Consider the following 19,182-nt stretch of genomic DNA (forward strand, 5'->3'; position numbering starts at 1 on the left):
GACAAAATTATTTACAACAAGGGGTGGTGAGGGACAGAGTCTCTGAATTAAGCAGAATACTCTCACCCAGTCAAGAGATCAGGGCTAGATCCAACACCGTTTTTTAGCTCATTGCACCATCCCAGTTTCAGAACCTGGCTGTATGCAAATTAGTCTGTTCCAGTCCCAGTGCATGATGGGAACAGGGCAAACCAAACTACAAAAGCCAATTCTTACACTGGGAAGGAAACAAGCTTCCGGGGACCGGTTTCTGGCATTACAGCCGTCTTCGGCCCGGCTTGCTTGAATCCTGATGGTGCAATGAGCAAGGGACTCATGTCTGAGTATACCCTTCCACGCTTAGGGTGGACAAAATTATTTACAACAAGGGGTGGTGAGGGACAGAGTCTCTGAATTAAGCAGAATACTCTCACCCAGTCAAGAGATCAGGGCTAGATCCAACACCGTTTTTTAGCTCATTGCACCATCCCAGTTTCAGAACCTGGCTGTATGCAAATTAGTCTGTTCCTGTCCCAGTGCATGATGGGAACAGGGCAAACCAAACTACAAAAGCCAATTTTTACACTGGGAAGGAAACAAGCTTCCGGGGACCGGTTTCTGGCATTACAGCCGTCTTCGGCCCGGCTTGCTTGAATCCTGATGGTGCAATGAGCAAGGGACTCATGTCTGAGTATACCCTTCCACGCTTAGGGTGGACAAAATTATTTACAACAAGGGGTGGTGAGGGACAGAGTCTCTGAATTAAGCAGAATACTCTCACCCAGTCAAGAGATCAGGGCTAGATCCAACACCGTTTTTTAGCTCATTGCACCATCCCAGTTTCAGAACCTGGCTGTATGCAAATTAGTCTGTTCCTGTCCCAGTGCATGATGGGAACAGGGCCAACCAAACTACAAAAGCCAATTCTTACACTGGGAAGGAAACAAGCTTCCGGGGACCGGTTTCTGGCATTACAGCCGTCTTCGGCCCGGCTTGCTTGAATCCTGATGGTGCAATGAGCAAGGGACTCATGTCTGAGTATACCCTTCCACGCTTAGGGTGGACAAAATTATTTACAACAAGGGGTGGTGAGGGACAGAGTCTCTGAATTAAGCAGAATACTCTCACCCAGTCAAGAGATCAGGGCTAGATCCAACACCGTTTTTTAGCTCATTGCACCATCCCAGTTTCAGAACCTGGCTGTATGCAAATTAGTCTGTTCCTGTCCCAGTGCATGATGGGAACAGGGCAAACCAAACTACAAAAGCCAATTCTTACACTGGGAAGGAAACAAGCTTCCGGGGACCGGTTTCTGGCATTACAGCCGTCTTCGGCCCGGCTTGCTTGAATCCTGATGGTGCAATGAGCAAGGGACTCATGTCTGAGTATACCCTTCCACGCTTAAGGTGGACAAAATTATTTACAACAAGGGGTGGTGAGGGACAGAGTCTCTGAATTAAGCAGAATACTCTCACCCAGTCAAGAGATCAGGGCTAGATCCAACACCGTTTTTTAGCTCATTGCACCATCCCAGTTTCAGAACCTGGCTGTATGCAAATTAGTCTGTTCCAGTCCCAGTGCATGATGGGAACAGGGCAAACCAAACTACAAAAGCCAATTCTTACACTGGGAAGGAAACAAGCTTCCGGGGACCGGTTTCTGGCATTACAGCCGTCTTCGGCCCGGCTTGCTTGAATCCTGATGGTGCAATGAGCAAGGGACTCATGTCTGAGTATACCCTTCCACGCTTAGGGTGGACAAAATTATTTACAACAAGGGGTGGTGAGGGACAGAGTCTCTGAATTAAGCAGAATACTCTCACCCAGTCAAGAGATCAGGGCTAGATCCAACACCGTTTTTTAGCTCATTGCACCATCCCAGTTTCAGAACCTGGCTGTATGCAAATTAGTCTGTTCCTGTCCCAGTGCATGATGGGAACAGGGCAAACCAAACTACAAAAGCCAATTTTTACACTGGGAAGGAAACAAGCTTCCGGGGACCGGTTTCTGGCATTACAGCCGTCTTCGGCCCGGCTTGCTTGAATCCTGATGGTGCAATGAGCAAGGGACTCATGTCTGAGTATACCCTTCCACGCTTAGGGTGGACAAAATTATTTACAACAAGGGGTGGTGAGGGACAGAGTCTCTGAATTAAGCAGAATACTCTCACCCAGTCAAGAGATCAGGGCTAGATCCAACACCGTTTTTTAGCTCATTGCACCATCCCAGTTTCAGAACCTGGCTGTATGCAAATTAGTCTGTTCCTGTCCCAGTGCATGATGGGAACAGGGCAAACCAAACTACAAAAGCCAATTCTTACACTGGGAAGGAAACAAGCTTCCGGGGACCGGTTTCTGGCATTACAGCCGTCTTCGGCCCGGCTTGCTTGAATCCTGATGGTGCAATGAGCAAGGGACTCATGTCTGAGTATACCCTTCCACGCTTAGGGTGGACAAAATTATTTACAACAAGGGGTGGTGAGGGACAGAGTCTCTGAATTAAGCAGAATACTCTCACCCAGTCAAGAGATCAGGGCTAGATCCAACACTGTTTTTTAGCTCATTGCACCATCCCAGTTTCAGAACCTGGCTGTATGCAAATTAGTCTGTTCCTGTCCCAGTGCATGATGGGAACAGGGCAAACCAAACTACAAAAGCCAATTCTTACACTGGGAAGGAAACAAGCTTCCGGGGACCGGTTTCTGGCATTACAGCCGTCTTCGGCCCGGCTTGCTTGAATCCTGATGGTGCAATGAGCAAGGGACTCATGTCTGAGTATACCCTTCCACGCTTAGGGTGGACAAAATTATTTACAACAAGGGGTGGTGAGGGACAGAGTCTCTGAATTAAGCAGAATACTCTCACCCAGTCAAGAGATCAGGGCTAGATCCAACACCGTTTTTTAGCTCATTGCACCATCCCAGTTTCAGAACCTTGCTGTATGCAAATTAGTCTGTTCCTGTCCCAGTGCATGATGGGAACAGGGCAAACCAAACTACAAAAGCCAATTCTTACACTGGGAAGGAAACAAGCTTCCGGGGACCGGTTTCTGGCATTACAGCCGTCTTCGGCCCGGCTTGCTTGAATCCTGATGGTGCAATGAGCAAGGGACTCATGTCTGAGTATACCCTTCCACGCTTAGGGTGGACAAAATTATTTACAACAAGGGGTGGTGAGGGACAGAGTCTCTGAATTAAGCAGAATACTCTCACCCAGTCAAGAGATCAGGGCTTGATCCAACACCGTTTTTTAGCTCATTGCACCATCCCAGTTTCAGAACCTGGCTGTATGCAAATTAGTCTGTTCCTGTCCCAGTGCATGATGGGAACAGGGCAAACCAAACTACAAAAGCCAATTCTTACACTGGGAAGGAAACAAGCTTCCGGGGACCGGTTTCTGGCATTACAGCCGTCTTCGGCCCGGCTTGCTTGAATCCTGATGGTGCAATGAGCAAGGGACTCATGTCTGAGTATACCCTTCCACGCTTAGGGTGGACAAAATTATTTACAACAAGGGGTGGTGAGGGACAGAGTCTCTGAATTAAGCAGAATACTCTCACCCAGTCAAGAGATCAGGGCTAGATCCAACACCGTTTTTTAGCTCATTGCACCATCCCAGTTTCAGAACCTGGCTGTATGCAAATTAGTCTGTTCCTGTCCCAGTGCATGATGGGAACAGGGCAAACCAAACTACAAAAGCCAATTCTTACACTGGGAAGGAAACAAGCTTCCGGGGACCGGTTTCTGGCATTACAGCCGTCTTCGGCCCGGCTTGCTTGAATCCTGATGGTGCAATGAGCAAGGGACTCATGTCTGAGTATACCCTTCCACGCTTAGGGTGGACAAAATTATTTACAACAAGGGGTGGTGAGGGACAGAGTCTCTGAATTAAGCAGAATACTCTCACCCAGTCAAGAGATCAGGGCTAGATCCAACACCGTTTTTTAGCTCATTGCACCATCCCAGTTTCAGAACCTGGCTGTATGCAAATTAGTCTGTTACTGTCCCAGTGCATGATGGGAACAGGGCAAACCAAACTACAAAAGCCAATTCTTACACTGGGAAGGAAACAAGCTTCCGGGGACCGGTTTCTGGCATTACAGCCGTCTTCGGCCCGGCTTGCTGGAATCCTGATGGTGCAATGAGCAAGGGACTCATGTCTGAGTATACCCTTCCACGCTTAGGGTGGACAAAATTATTTACAACAAGGGGTGGTGAGGGACAGAGTCTCTGAATTAAGCAGAATACTCTCACCCAGTCAAGAGATCAGGGCTAGATCCAACACCGTTTTTTAGCTCATTGCACCATCCCAGTTTCAGAACCTGGCTGTATGCAAATTAGTCTGTTCCTGTCCCAGTGCATCATGGGAACAGGGCAAACGAAACTACAAAAGCCAATTCTTTACTGGAAAGGAAACAAGCTTCCGGGGACCGGTTTCTGGCATTACAGCCGTCTTCGGCCCGGCTTGCTTGAATCCTGATGGTGCAATGAGCAAGGGACTCACATCTGAGTATACCCTTCCACGCTTGGGGTGGACAAAATTATTTACAACAAGGGGTGGTGATGGACAGAGTCTCTGAATTAAGCAGAGTACTCTCACCCAGTCAAGAGATCAGGGCTAGATCCAACACTCTGTTCATCACCACCCCCTTTTCTGAATCGTTTTTGGCCACTATAGGTGTGGCAGGATATACTCAGACATGAGTCCCTTGCTCACTGCTCCATCAGGAGTCAAGCTTTCCCAATGACAGGCACGACCCAAGTTTTGGAACCTTCCGCTTACCTGCATGTTGTTGTGTACCTATACTTAGTATGTATACAGTTTATTTTTGATAACTGGTTGTGGTTTTTTTTTCTCATGCGCTGTTTATGCAGGGTGTATTTTGTGTGACTTTCTAACAAACTCTAAGTGTTTTTAGTTTCTGTGCGTATGCTACTGTCTTGTTGTCCAAGTGTGTCTGACGCCTAACTTTTTAGTTGAAAAATTGCTGTCAGTTGTGGTGATTCATAAAGGGGTGGTGATGGACAGAGTATCTGAATTGAGCAGACTATAGGAGTGGAAGGGTATGCTCAGACATGAGTCCCTTGCTCACTGCACCATCAGGATTCAAGCAAGCCGGGCCGAAGACGGCTGTAATGCCAGAAACCGGTCCCCGGAAGCTTGTTTCCTTTCCAGTAAAGAATTGGCTTGGTAGTTTGGTCTGCCCTGTTCCCATGATGCACTGGGCCAGGGTCAGACTAATTTGCATGTAGCCAGGTTCTGAACTGGGATGGTGCAGTGAGCTAAAAAACGGTGATGGACCAAGCCCTGATCTTTTGACTGGGTAGGAGTGTTCTGCTTAATTCAGATACTCTGTCCATCACCACCCCCTTTTGAATCGTTTTGGCCACCACAAGTGTGGAAGGGTATGCTCAGATGTGAGTCCCTTGCTCACTGCACCATCAGGATTCAAGCAAGCCGGGCCGAAGACGGCTGTAATGCCAGAAACCGGTCCCCGGAAGCTTGTTTCCTTTCCAGTAAAGAATTGGCTTGGTAGTTTGGTCTGCCCTGTTCCCATGATGCACTGGGCCAGGGTCAGACTAATTTGCATGTAGCCAGGTTCTGAACTGGGATGGTGCAGTGAGCTAAAAAACGGTGATGGATCAAGCCCTGATCTTTTGACTGGGTAGGAGTGTTCTGCTTAATTCAGATACTCTGTCCATCACCACCCCCTTTTGAATCGTTTTGGCCACCACAAGTGTGGAAGGGTATGCTCAGATGTGAGTCCCTTGCTCACTGCACCATCAGGATTCAAGCAAGCCGGGCCGAAGACGGCTGTAAGGCCAGAAACCGGTCCCCGGAAGCTTGTTTCCTTTCCAGTAAAGAATTGGCTTGGTAGTTTGGTCTGCCCTGTTCCCATGATGCACTGGGCCAGGGTCAGACTAATTTGCATGTAGCCAGGTTCTGAACTGGGATGGTGCAGTGAGCTAAAAAACGGTGATGGATCAAGCCCTGATCTTTTGACTGGGTAGGAGTGTTCTGCTTAATTCAGATACTCTGTCCATCACTACCCCCTTTTGAATCGTTTTGGCCACCACAAGTGTGGAAGGGTATGCTCAGATGTGAGTCCCTTGCTCACTGCACCATCAGGATTCAAGCAAGCCGGGCCGAAGACGGCTGTAATGCCAGAAACCGGTCCCCGGAAGCTTGTTTCCTTTCCAGTAAAGAATTGGCTTGGTAGTTTGGTCTGCCCTGTTCCCATGATGCACTGGGCCAGGGTCAGACTAATTTGCATGTAGCCAGGTTCTGAACTGGGATGGTGCAGTGAGCTAAAAAACGGTGATGGATCAAGCCCTGATCTTTTGACTGGGTAGGAGTGTTCTGCTTAATTCAGATACTCTGTCCATCACCACCCCCTTTTGAATCGTTTTGGCCACCACAAGTGTGGAAGGGTATGCTCAGATGCGAGTCCCTTGCTCACTGCACCATCAGGATTCAAGCAAGCCGGGCCGAAGACGGCTGTAATGCCAGAAACCGGTCCCCGGAAGCTTGTTTCCTTTCCAGTAAAGAATTGGCTTGGTAGTTTGGTCTGCCCTGTTCCCATGATGCACTGGGCCAGGGTCAGACTAATTTGCATGTAGCCAGGTTCTGAACTGGGATGGTGCAGTGAGCTAAAAAACGGTGATGGATCAAGCCCTGATCTTTTGACTGGGTAGGAGTGTTCTGCTTAATTCAGATACTCTGTCCATCACCACCCCCTTTTGAATCGTTTTGGCCACCACAAGTGTGGAAGGGTATGCTCAGATATGAGTCCCTTGCTCACTGCACCATCAGGATTCAAGCAAGCCGGGCCGAAGATGGCTGTAATGCCAGAAACCGGTCCCCGGAAGCTTTTTTCCTTTCCAGTAAAGAATTGGCTTGGTAGTTTGGTCTGCCCTGTTCCCATGATGCACTGGGCCAGGGTCAGACTAATTTGCATGTAGCCAGGTTCTGAACTGGGATGGTGCAGTGAGCTAAAAAACGGTGATGGATCAAGCCCTGATCTTTTGACTGGGTAGGAGTGTTCTGCTTAATTCAGATACTCTGTCCATCACCACCCCCTTTTGAATCGTTTTGGCCACCACAAGTGTGGAAGGGTATGCTCAGATGTGAGTCCCTTGCTCACTGCACCATCAGGATTCAAGCAAGCCGGGCCGAAGACTGCTGTAATGCCAGAAACCGGTCCCCGGAAGCTTGTTTCCTTTCCAGTAAAGAATTGGCTTGGTAGTTTGGTCTGCCCTGTTCCCATGATGCACTGGGCCAGGGTCAGACTAATTTGCATGTAGCCAGGTTCTGAACTGGGATGGTGCAGTGAGCTAAAAAACGGTGATGGATCAAGCCCTGATCTTTTGACTGGGTAGGAGTGTTCTGCTTAATTCAGATACTCTGTCCATCACCACCCCCTTTTGAATCGTTTTGGCCACCACAAGTATGGAAGGGTATGCTCAGATGTGAGTCCCTTGCTCACTGCACCATCAGGATTCAAGCAAGCCGGGCCGAAGACGGCTGTAATGCCAGAAACCGGTCAACGGAAGCTTGTTTCCTTTCCAGTAAAGAATTGGCTTGGTAGTTTGGTCTGCCCTGTTCCCATGATGCACTGGGCCAGGGTCCGACTAATTTGCATGTAGCCAGGTTCTGAACTGGGATGGTGCAGTGAGCTAAAAAACGGTGATGGATCAAGCCCTGATCTTTTGACTGGGTAGGAGTGTTCTGCTTAATTCAGATACTCTGTCCATCACCACCCCCTTTTGAATCGTTTTGGCCACCACAAGTGTGGAAGGGTATGCTCAGATGTGAGTCCCTTGCTCACTGCACCATCAGGATTCAAGCAAGCCGGGCCGAAGACGGCTGTAATGCCAGAAACCGGTCCCCGGAAGCTTGTTTCCTTTCCAGTAAAGAATTGGCTTGGTAGTTTGGTCTGCCCTGTTCCCATGATGCACTGGGCCAGGGTCAGACTAATTTGCATGTAGCCAGGTTCTGAACTGGGATGGTGCAGTGAGCTAAAAAACAGTGATGGATCAAGCCCTGATCTTTTGACTGGGTAGGAGTGTTCTGCTTAATTCAGATACTCTGTCCATCACCACCCCCTTTTGAATCGTTTTGGCCACCACAAGTGTGGAAGGGTATGCTCAGATGTGAGTCCCTTGCTCACTGCACCATCAGGATTCAAGCAAGCCGGGCCGAAGACGGCTGTAATGCCAGAAACCGGTCCCCGGAAGCTTGTTTCCTTTCCAGTAAAGAATTGGCTTGGTAGTTTGGTCTGCCCTGTTCCCATGATGCACTGGGCCAGGGTCAGACTAATTTGCATGTAGCCAGGTTCTGAACTGGGATGGTGCAGTGAGCTAAAAAATGGTGATGGATCAAGCCCTGATCTTTTGACTGGGTAGGAGTGTTCTGCTTAATTCAGATACTCTGTCCATCACCACCCCCTTTTGAATCGTTTTGGCCACCACAAGTGTGGAAGGGTATGCTCAGATGTGAGTCCCTTGCTCACTGCACCATCAGGATTCAAGCAAGCCGGGCCGAAGACGGCTGTAATGCCAGAAACCGGTCCCCGGAAGCTTGTTTCCTTTCCAGTAAAGAATTGGCTTGGTAGTTTGGTCTGCCCTGTTCCCATGATGCACTGGGCCAGGGTCAGACTAATTTGCATGTAGCCAGGTTCTGAACTGGGATGGTGCAGTGAGCTAAAAAACGGTGATGGATCAAGCCCTGATCTTTTGACTGGGTAGGAGTGTTCTGCTTAATTCAGATACTCTGTCCATCACCACCCCCTTTTGAATCGTTTTGGCCACCACAAGTGTGGAAGGGTATGCTCAGATGTGAGTCCCTTGCTCACTGCACCATCAGGATTCAAGCAAGCCGGGCCGAAGACGGCTGTAATGCCAGAAACCGGTCCCCGGAAGCTTGTTTCCTTTCCAGTAAAGAATTGGCTTGGTAGTTTGGTCTGCCCTGTTCCCATGATGCACTGGGCCAGGGTCAGACTAATTTGCATGTAGCCAGGTTCTGAACTGGGATGGTGCAGTGAGCTAAAAAACGGTGATGGATCAAGCCCTGATCTTTTGACTGGGTAGGAGTGTTCTGCTTAATTCAGATACTCTGTCCATCACCACCCCCTTTTGAATCGTTTTGGCCACCACAAGTGTGGAAGGGTATGCTCAGATGTGAGTCCCTTGCTCACTGCACCATCAGGATTCAAGCAAGCCGGGCCGAAGATGGCTGTAATGCCAGAAACCGGTCCCCGGAAGCTTGTTTCCTTTCCAGTAAAGAATTGGCTTGGTAGTTTGGTCTCCCCTGTTCCCATGATGCACTGGGCCAGGGTCAGACTAATTTGCATGTAGCCAGGTTCTGAACTGGGATGGTGCAGTGAGCTAAAAAACGGTGATGGATCAAGCCCTGATCTTTTGACTGGGTAGGAGTGTTCTGCTTAATTCAGATACTCTGTCCATCACCACCCCCTTTTGAATCGTTTTGGCCACCACAAGTGTGGAAGGGTATGCTCAGATGTGAGTCCCTTGCTCACTGCACCATCAGGATTCAAGCAAGCCGGGCCGAAGATGGCTGTAATGCCAGAAACCGGTCCCCGGAAGCTTGTTTCCTTTCCAGTAAAGAATTGGCTTGGTAGTTTGGTCTGCCCTGCTCCCATGATGCACTGGGCCAGGGTCAGACTAATTTGCATGTAGCCAGGTTCTGAACTGGGATGGTGCAGTGAGCTAAAAAACGGTGATGGATCAAGCCCTGATCTTTTGACTGGGTAGGAGTGTTCTGCTTAATTCAGATACTCTGTCCATCACCACCCCCTTTTGAATCGTTTTGGCCACCACAAGTGTGGAAGGGTATGCTCAGATGTGAGTCCCTTGCTCACTGCACCATCAGGATTCAAGCAAGCCGGGCCGAAGACGGCTGTAATGCCAGAAACCGGTCCCCAGAAGCTTGTTTCCTTTCCAGTAAAGAATTGGCTTGGTAGTTTGGTCTGCCCTGTTCCCATGATGCACTGGGCCAGGGTCACACTAATTTGCATGTAGCCAGGTTCTGAACTGGGATGGTGCAGTGAGCTAAAAAACGGTGATGGATCAAGCCCTGGTCTTTTGACTGGGTAGGAGTGTTCTGCTTAATTCAGATACTCTGTCCATCACCACCCCCTTTTGAATCGTTTTGGCCACCACAAGTGTGGAAGGGTATGCTCAGATGTGAGTCCCTTGCTCACTGCACCATCAGGATTCAAGCAAGCCGGGCCGAAGACGGCTGTAATGCCAGAAACCGGTCCCCGGAAGCTTGTTTCCTTTCCATAAAGAATTGGCTTGGTAGTTTGGTCTGCCCTGTTCCCATGATGCACTGGGCCAGGGTCAGACTAATTTGCATGTAGCCAGGTTCTGAACTGGGATGGTGCAGTGAGCTAAAAAACGGTGATGGATCAAGCCCTGATCTTTTGACTGGGTAGGAGTGTTCTGCTTAATTCAGATACTCTGTCCATCACCACCCCCTTTTGAATCATGAAAATATTGCTGCGCATACAGCGGAGAACCACTGGAAACACTGCAGCGACCAGGGTTGTGACTCAGTGCTGGGCTAGATATCTGGAACGTACCCGTTGCAGAGTTCCCTATTCTCCTGACTTGCCCCTCGCCTTGCTTCCATATCTACCTCACGGGGGTAACTGGGTGCCTGGATGACTGGGTGGAGGCGGGGGTGAGGGTTATGGGGGATCTCTTTCGAGATTCTGAGATGCTCCCCTTTGATGACTTCCGCTCTGAGTTTGACATACCCTGAGGCCACTTTCTCCTGCATAGGGTCCTCACCTCAGCAGTAAGGATGCACCGGGGTGCGAGTCTCATGGAACCGAGAGCACTGGACTGCTGCCAATACGTGGCTCTATCTGGAGGTAGGATCAAAAAGGTCTCTTGCCTTTATAGGGCAACATGCCGTGACATTCAGAAACCCATGGAGCGGCTTCGACTGCAGTGGGAAGAGGACTTGTGAACCCCGATCCCTGAAATAGATTGGGAGACCACAGTAGAGGGGACCCCGAAAGTCTCGCAGAAGGCGCAGTTCAAATGAATCAATTATTATATCCTACATAGGGTGTATCTTACCCCAATGCGAATTAGGAGATACTTCCGAGCGGAGACAGCAGCTTGTCCCAGATGCGGGGAAAGAGAGGCGCACATAGTATATATGTTCTGGGACTGCCCCACGCTGAGTGCTTTCTGGGAAGAGGTACTACACATAGTGGGAACTATCACAGACAAGGAGATCCCTCCTACCCCAGTCCACTGTTTACTGGACTGGGTCCCACTTACAGCTAGCTAAAAGCAAAGTGGCAGGGAAATTCCAGGATCTTACATATGTCCTGGCCAAGCCGAAAATCACTAGGAACTGGAAGTTGACGGTGGGGCAGAGAGTGGGAGCATGGAGAAGAGAATTCGAAAAATGGGCAAGCTCTGAAGGAAGATTTCTTCTGAAAGAAGCTCAACGGGATATAGGCACGCTGAGTAAGGCAAGGGCCTGGGGAAGACTAGTTGATGAGTTAATAGCATTTGACAGGGAAGTGAAGGTGGCAGACACCTCACATCCCCCGCCACTTGAGCGGGGGTGAGGGGGGGAGGGGAGATGAGGTGGGCACGATTGCGTAGTGACGGCTGCCTCCCTGAACCTACCCCTCTACACCTCACGACTATAACCTATCTGAGATGACAAGCAGTGGACCCTTCAGCATGATTACACAATCCCCAGGTTGCTAACCAGAAGTTGACATGAATAAAGGGGGGGAGGGAAAGGGAGTTGAAATGTTAATACGTTAATTGTAGGGGGATAATATTAATGTATCCGTACCATTATGCATGATATGTAATGAACATTTGATGCTTTGGGAATAACTGTATAAAACCCCGGTAAAATCTGGTTTAAAAAAAAATCTAGACCTCCTTTACTTTTGCTGCTGTTTCTGAACTCTGGGGGCTATGATGGCACGTCTTTGTGGGGAAAGGACCTCTGCCTTCACTCCTGAGAAGCTGGAGAAGATGGCAGGGGAGGTCTCTCTATGGCCCACCAGGGGAACAGGTACGTTTGAAATGTATATGTGAATCTGTCCTACTTTTACATTTTTCCTGAAACACAGGCTGCAATGTCCCATTGAGTGCCTGACTGAAGTGTATTGAATTATGTGAGGTGGCAGATAGTTATTTCCTCACACAGGACAAGGATCTTGGTGATTTGTAAGCACGTTCCTATCTAAATTAAAAGCCCCCTTAAGTATTATGTGTTTTGTGTTCAAAGCCCTAGTAAAATCTTTGGCTGTACATGTAGAGTTGTATCGGTGTATACTTTTAAATACATGTGAAATGCATTAATGTCACATCATGTACATCTGAAAATACATTCTAATGTAATTAAGACTGTGCATGTAAATGATTTCTGTAGCTACTAAATTAAGTTGATGTGTGCTATGTGCACAGCGACACAAGATCCTCTGCCTAGATCAGAGGTCTCAAAATAGTAGTTTGTGAGCTACCAGTAGCCCTCAAATCCCTCATAAGTGGCACACAGTTTTGACATAAGACATTAGATGGGCACACAGTCTATTTTCCATTTGAAAGTAAAGTGAAGGCTGTGTTCATGTGACCTCGTGATCAGCATGTTGCAGAAATCAGGCTCTGACAATGAGCAGTGCTCAATCAGAATCATGGGCCAGGCTGGGTTTGAGTCACAAACGCAAAGCACTGAAGCACCGTGGCATTGGTGTCATTAAAACTGGTTCCTTGACAACAGAAGTTTGGAGGTGTGTGCCAACACATGCCCCTATATGCTAAGATAAGGAAGGCATTTGAAATTGAGAATTACCTCACTTCTTGAGGAAATACTTAATTGCAGATAGACTCCCATTTAGAAGTGTTTCCTTTCCAAACTGCTGGCACCTTACTCCCAGTGGCTAGTATTCACTGTGCCATATGTACTAATGCAAGACACAACCATTTGTTAGACTATCCTGCTGAATGCCATCAAGGGGTAGCTCCCAGATGCAGCACGTCAGCTTTCCTGGAAGACATTCACAGTGGAATGTCTGCCCTACAGCAGTCGTTTCACGCTTTGGCCACCTCCCTGACCACAGCCTTTCAAACTGCCCAACCTCCGGCCCCTCCTCCGATACCTGCCCCATCTTCATTCCTCATGCCCAGTCTTGTCCAAAGCACATGCAAACATTTGCATGCAGACACCTCAACAGACCAAAGCAGTACACACACACACACACAGGGAAAAAAGAGGCACACTGCCAAACATGCATCATCCACCACAGACACACCCACTGACAGTGCACACACCACCACAGATGCACTCACCACCCCCTCCACTGACACACACACTGACAGCATACACACCTCCACAGACACACTCACCACCCCGTCCACTGACACACCCACTGACAGCACACACAATACCACAGACACATTCACCACCACCTCACTGACACACCCACTGACAGCGCACACACCACCAGACACATCACACTCACCAACATCAAACTGACAGACACCGCAACAGACAGCACACACACATGCGTCAGCCCCTCTACATGCACCACACCAACACCCTTCACCTCCACCCCACGTATATCCACACACACATTAGGAAGCACACCTCAGAAATTCAAATGCCAATGCTCACCCATGCAACACACCTAGCAAATGACCACAAAACACACAGCACATACCCCAGACCCACAGGTGCCTGCACCATCAACACACACCAATGAACTGGGGTGGCAAAGTGAGCTAAAGAACGATGATGGATTCAATACAGATCTGTGACTGGCGGTGAGTGTCTGTAAAGTTTCAGTGCTCCGTCCATCATCTCCTTGTGTTTGCTTTTTTCATCCTAAGTTGATAGGGTATGCTCAGATGTGGGTCCCTTGCTCACTTTGCCACTGGATTCAAGCTGGCCTGGATGATGAGGGATAGTACACCAAACCCGGTCCCAGGATGCTTGTTTCCGGTCCAGGTAAGACCTGGCTTGGCAGTTCGGGCTGGATCGATCCCATGAGGCACAGGGTCAGACTGATTTGCATATGGCCATGTCTGAACTGGGGTGGTGGAGTGTGCTTAAGAATGAAGATAGATTAAACACAGTTCAGTTGACTGGGGGTGAGTGCTTGCAATGTTCAACACTCCTTCCATCATCTCCTTTGTTTTTGCTTTGTTCACCCTAAGTTGTCAGGGTATGCCCAGACGTGGGGCCCTTGCTCACTTTACCACTGGATTCAAGCTAGCCTGGCTGATGACGGCTGATTAGCCAGAAACCAGTCCCAGGATCGTTGTTTCTAGGGAAGACATGGCTTGGCAGTTCGGGCTGGACTGTTCCCATGAGGCACAGGGTCAGAGTGATTTGCATATGGCCATGTATGAACTGGGTGGCGGAGTGAGCTAAAGAATGATGATGGATTAAACCCAGATCAGTTGACTGGTGGTAAGTGCTTGCAATGTTCAACATTCCATCCACCATCCCCTTTGGTTTTGCTTTGTTTGCCTAAGTTGGCAGGGTATGCCCAGACGTGAGTCCCTTGCTCACTTTGCCACTGGATTCAAGCTAGCCTGACTGATAAGGGGTGTCACCCCGAAACTGGTCCCAGGATGCTTGTTTCCAGTCCAGGGTAGACCTGGCTTTGCAGTTCAGGCGGGACTGTCCCCATGAGGAACAGCATCAAGACTGATTTGCATATAGCTGGCTCTGAACTTGGGTGACGATGTGAGCTAAAGAATGATGATGGATTCAACCCAAATCTATTACTGGGGGTGAGTGTATGGAAGGTTTGTGCGTCCATCATCTCCTTGTGTTTCCCTCAACACACACAGCAGACATATACACTCCCTCTCGCTCCCAAAACTCAACCCCTCCCCAACATCCCACCCATTTCTTCTGAGAGGATGTCCTGTTTATCCTTGTCCTGATGTCCTCCATGTCCCAAACCCTCCCTCCTAAATCAAAAAGAAAGCCTCCCGTCCCAAGACTACCTCTAAAAACAGAAACCTTCCCTTCAGAAAACCAAACCCACCTCTTTCCCTCCCAAAACCAAACGTTCAGAAGGCAAAAAGCTCCCTTGTCAAAATTCAACCCCCTTCTCCTCCCAAGCCCAACAGTGCAGATAAAAAAAGCAGAAAGCTCCCTAGCAAAACCCCAATACCCCCTTCCCTTCCCAAGCCCAACACCCCCCTACCCTCCTCACCCAAACCCCTCCCATGTAAGAATGAGAGATGCCTGCCCTGCCACATAGATGCCCCTCCCTGAGGAGGCTCCCATGGCAGTCCATTAGGAGGAACGTGTTTATGCCAGTGCACAGGAGTTTAAGAGACATTTTACCCATTCGGACTGGCAGTTTGCCAAATCATTCTTGAGAGAATCACCTCAGCTTTGAAAAAATATATATTGTTTTATTTTCACAAGTTTGTCGTAATAATACATTTAAGTCACAATTGTTTGATTTCTAGCAATGTTTCAAAATAAAATGTGAAGTACTTTTTTTTCTTTACCAGGGTGGCATGTACTCTTGCTAGATTAGTTGGTGTGTAGTTGGTTAAGTCATACACTGGTTATCATAATATGTCTAGTCTTAATTTATAACATATGTGTTTTTATGTAAAATGTACTTTTATGGCCAGAACATGGCCGAATAAAGTTTTAATTGACTTGACAAAATATGTGATGGCCATTGGGTGTAGGTGCAGACTGTCCCCCTAGTAAGGGCTAGTTGCGCCAACTAATTGATGATGAACATTTGTTTTTTAAAATGTGTTAGTGTAGATGTGTTTGTTTGAACTTGATTCCTGCTCAGTCTGGGCACACATGCATTACACCTTATCACGTACTGTGACTATTGAATTGAGAGATGGTACAGGACTTGCAGTAGACAAAGGATACAGTTCTTTGAATGTATATAATAGATACTTCCAAATTGAAACTGACATTGATTTTCGTCCTAATGAATAAGAAAAATGTTCCAGCTTGTGTAGTGCAATTTGTACATCATGTTACATTGCACTTCTCCCAATGTGTGTTGCATATGTTTTTGATGTTACAGTTTTCTAAAATATTTTGGTTTCTTATGCTTTTTTTGGGCCAGTGTAAATTTGTTTGGGGGCAGCTTGCACCAATATTTATATCCAATGTGTTGATTTAGATATTTCTTAGAATTTCTTAACTAGCAACATTTCAGACATATGCATTGCACGTTGTCATGATATTGCTTGTAAGTATGATTTTCTGAAACAATATGACAGCGTGTCAGTTCTATGGAAATTGAAAAGGTAGCAAGTAAAGGTTTTGCGTACCATCTATTCCGTCCACGATGGCGTTGATTTTCTCCGTCCTTGATCAGCAGCATCAGGGGCACCAACTGGTAGATCGGGTTCATGGTTGTGAATGAGAGTAAAGGTGAGCTTGTGCCTTATATCCATCCCAAAATGCTTGACCACCACAGTCACATCGGTGGAAAGGCACATTGTGATTAGTCGGGCAGTGAAAGTAATGGTCCACCGCCCGACAGCTGCTTTAGCCTATTGAGCGGTCAATGCAGGCAAACATCTCTGGTGGAGTCGACGGGACTGTGGCGGTCTTTAGTCGGTCAAACTGCCAGCATTGTAATAAAATGGGTGGACCGCCAGGTAGGCGGACGGGAAGACCGCCAAAAAAGCCCACTCCGTTGTGGTTCCGCCAACATCTTAATCAGGCCCTAAATCTCAGATGCATCTTCGAATTTCCAACCTTAATCAGAAGCTGCAAATCAAAATTCTAATTACTTCACAGTTGAACAAGTTAATTACCTTCAGTAAGACATTATCTGGTAGAAACAATATCTAGCGTCAGTTATGACATCACGGTCCCCTATATAGGTACCATCCAGGCAAGTGGACATCTCTACTTTTCACTTTATCATGCCAGAAACGGAGAGCCATGAAGTTACTGACCTGATTGTGTGTCATTACTAGGGCCCTGAAAAGGGAGCAACTCTAGCCCTAACAAATGAGTCAACAGAGCGGGGAGGCATGGGTGGGTCTGTAAGGATTCTACAGGTAGATATCGTCTCTACCAGATAATGCGTTACCGAAGGTTAGTAATTCGTTCTTCTGATAGAGACTTCTAGCTGCAGATTCCTTACCTTTGAATAGATACCAAAGGCATACCGTCCTGACAAAATGCCCGTTCCTGCGGACCTGACTTTTCCAGGCAGTAGTGCTCGGCAAACGTGTGTAAGGATGCCCACATTGCTGCCTGACAGATGTACAGGATTGGGACACCCCAAGCCAACTCCGTGGTCACAGCCTTTGCCCTGGTGGAATGAGCATGTAAGCCCTCAAGGGGCTGCTTTAAGCCAGGGCATAGCAGATCTGCACTGCCTGACATTCCCCACAAAGAGCTGGTCATCCACCCGGAACACTTTTGTGCGGTCAAGGTAGGACGGCAACGCTCTTCTTAGAGGGATGCAGGGGAGCAAAAAAGGTGGGCAGCGTGATAGATTGACCCAGATGGAATGAGGGTCACCATATTCGTTGGCAACAATGAAGCCCAGGTGCATAGCTCCACTTTATCTGCAAAGGCCATCATATATGGAGGCTTGGACGACAATGCCTTCATCTCACTCACCCTCTGGGCCAATGTTATTGCCACCAGAAAGGCTGTTTTGATGGTAAGCAGCAGGAGGGGACAATTATGCAACGGCTCGAAAGAAGCGCACATAAGAAAGGCAAGAACCAAATTAAGGTCCCATTGTGGCGTAACAAAGGGCATTGGTGGAAACATATGTAAAAGCCCTTTTAAGTATCTATTTACTTATTTATTTATGCATTTAAGAAGTTTTATATAGTGCTAGCTTGACCGGAGGGTATCGGAGTGCTTCACATCAGTTACAAAGCAGAGGAAAAGAGAGCAGAACATAATACAATAAAGCAAGACACTCTCGATAATAGTAATCGTAATGACAGTGACGAAGAGTTCCATTTCAAGGTCTTGTTAACACCGCATCGGAGAGGTCTGAGGTGTCAATCTCAAGGCTCCAGCTGCTCCTATCTGTTCGCTAGAGAACGATCGAGGAAAAGGGTTTTGAGCTGACTTTTGAATTTAGCGAAAGAAGGAATAGTTCTGATGTGAGGGGGAATAGAGTTCCAGATTTTGGGCGCATTACCTTCGAAGGACCTAGCCGCGTTTTTTTGTTTTCGAGATTTTAGCGGGATGAGAAATAGGGTGTTGGAGCTTCTGAGGGTCCTGTTCTGTCCTGCTTTTTTAAGGTTGGACGCCAGATATTCAGGTTTGCCTGTGTGAAGGGCTTTGTGGGTGAGGCAGGCTGTTCTGAAGTTCGCCCACAATTCTATTGTTAGCCACTTGAGTTCTTTGAGTGCAGGACAGATGTGATCAAATTTCTTTATTACAGTGACCATTCTGGCAGCCGCTTTGAGAGTTGTTTTCAGAGGAGCAAGATGTGTTTTAGCTATTACAGAGAGGACTGCATTTCCATAGTCCAGTCTTGACAGCACCAATGCTTGGGTGGCTTGTTTAAGATCTTTGGGTGGGATAAAAAGTTTTATTTTGTTTAGTAGCTTCAGGTTGAGGAAGGCGCTCTTCGCCAAGATCTTAATGTGTTTAGTCATGTCCAGTTTTGAGTCTAGCGTAATGCCTAAAGATTTAACAGAATCAGCCAGGGTTCCAATTGAGTGCATCAATAGCTTTTAACCACTCAACCATTTGTGGGTTCTCTTCTTTGTTCGAAATGAGAAGTAGTTCGGTTTTGTCCGGATTCAGTTTTAAGTGGTTACTTGTCAACCAAAGTTGCACTTCTCTTAGTGTTTCATTGAGTCTTTGAATGTCTTTGGCGGAGTAGATTTCCAAGTAAATTTGAGTATCGTCAGAAAATAGGTGGAAAGGGATGTTAGCTTTTCTGAGTAGGGTGGTGAGGGGTTCCATGTAAATGTTGAAGAGTTGAGGGGAGAGCACTGATCCTTGGGGTACTCCCCTGTTGACGGGGTGGAGGTCAGACTCAAATCTTTTGATTTTCATTCTCTGGAAGCGGTTGTGAAGGAATGAGGAGAACCATCATCTAGACCGGCCCTATCTTCGAGAGCCTTGAGGAGAAGTTTGTGGTCCACTATGTCGAATGCTGCCGATAGGTCTTGGAGAATGAGGAGGCCTCATTGGTCTGAGTCCAATGA

This window comes from Lissotriton helveticus, chromosome 5_1 (assembly GCF_964261635.1).
Source record: "Lissotriton helveticus chromosome 5_1, aLisHel1.1, whole genome shotgun sequence".
Lineage (NCBI taxonomy): Eukaryota > Metazoa > Chordata > Amphibia > Caudata > Salamandridae > Lissotriton > Lissotriton helveticus.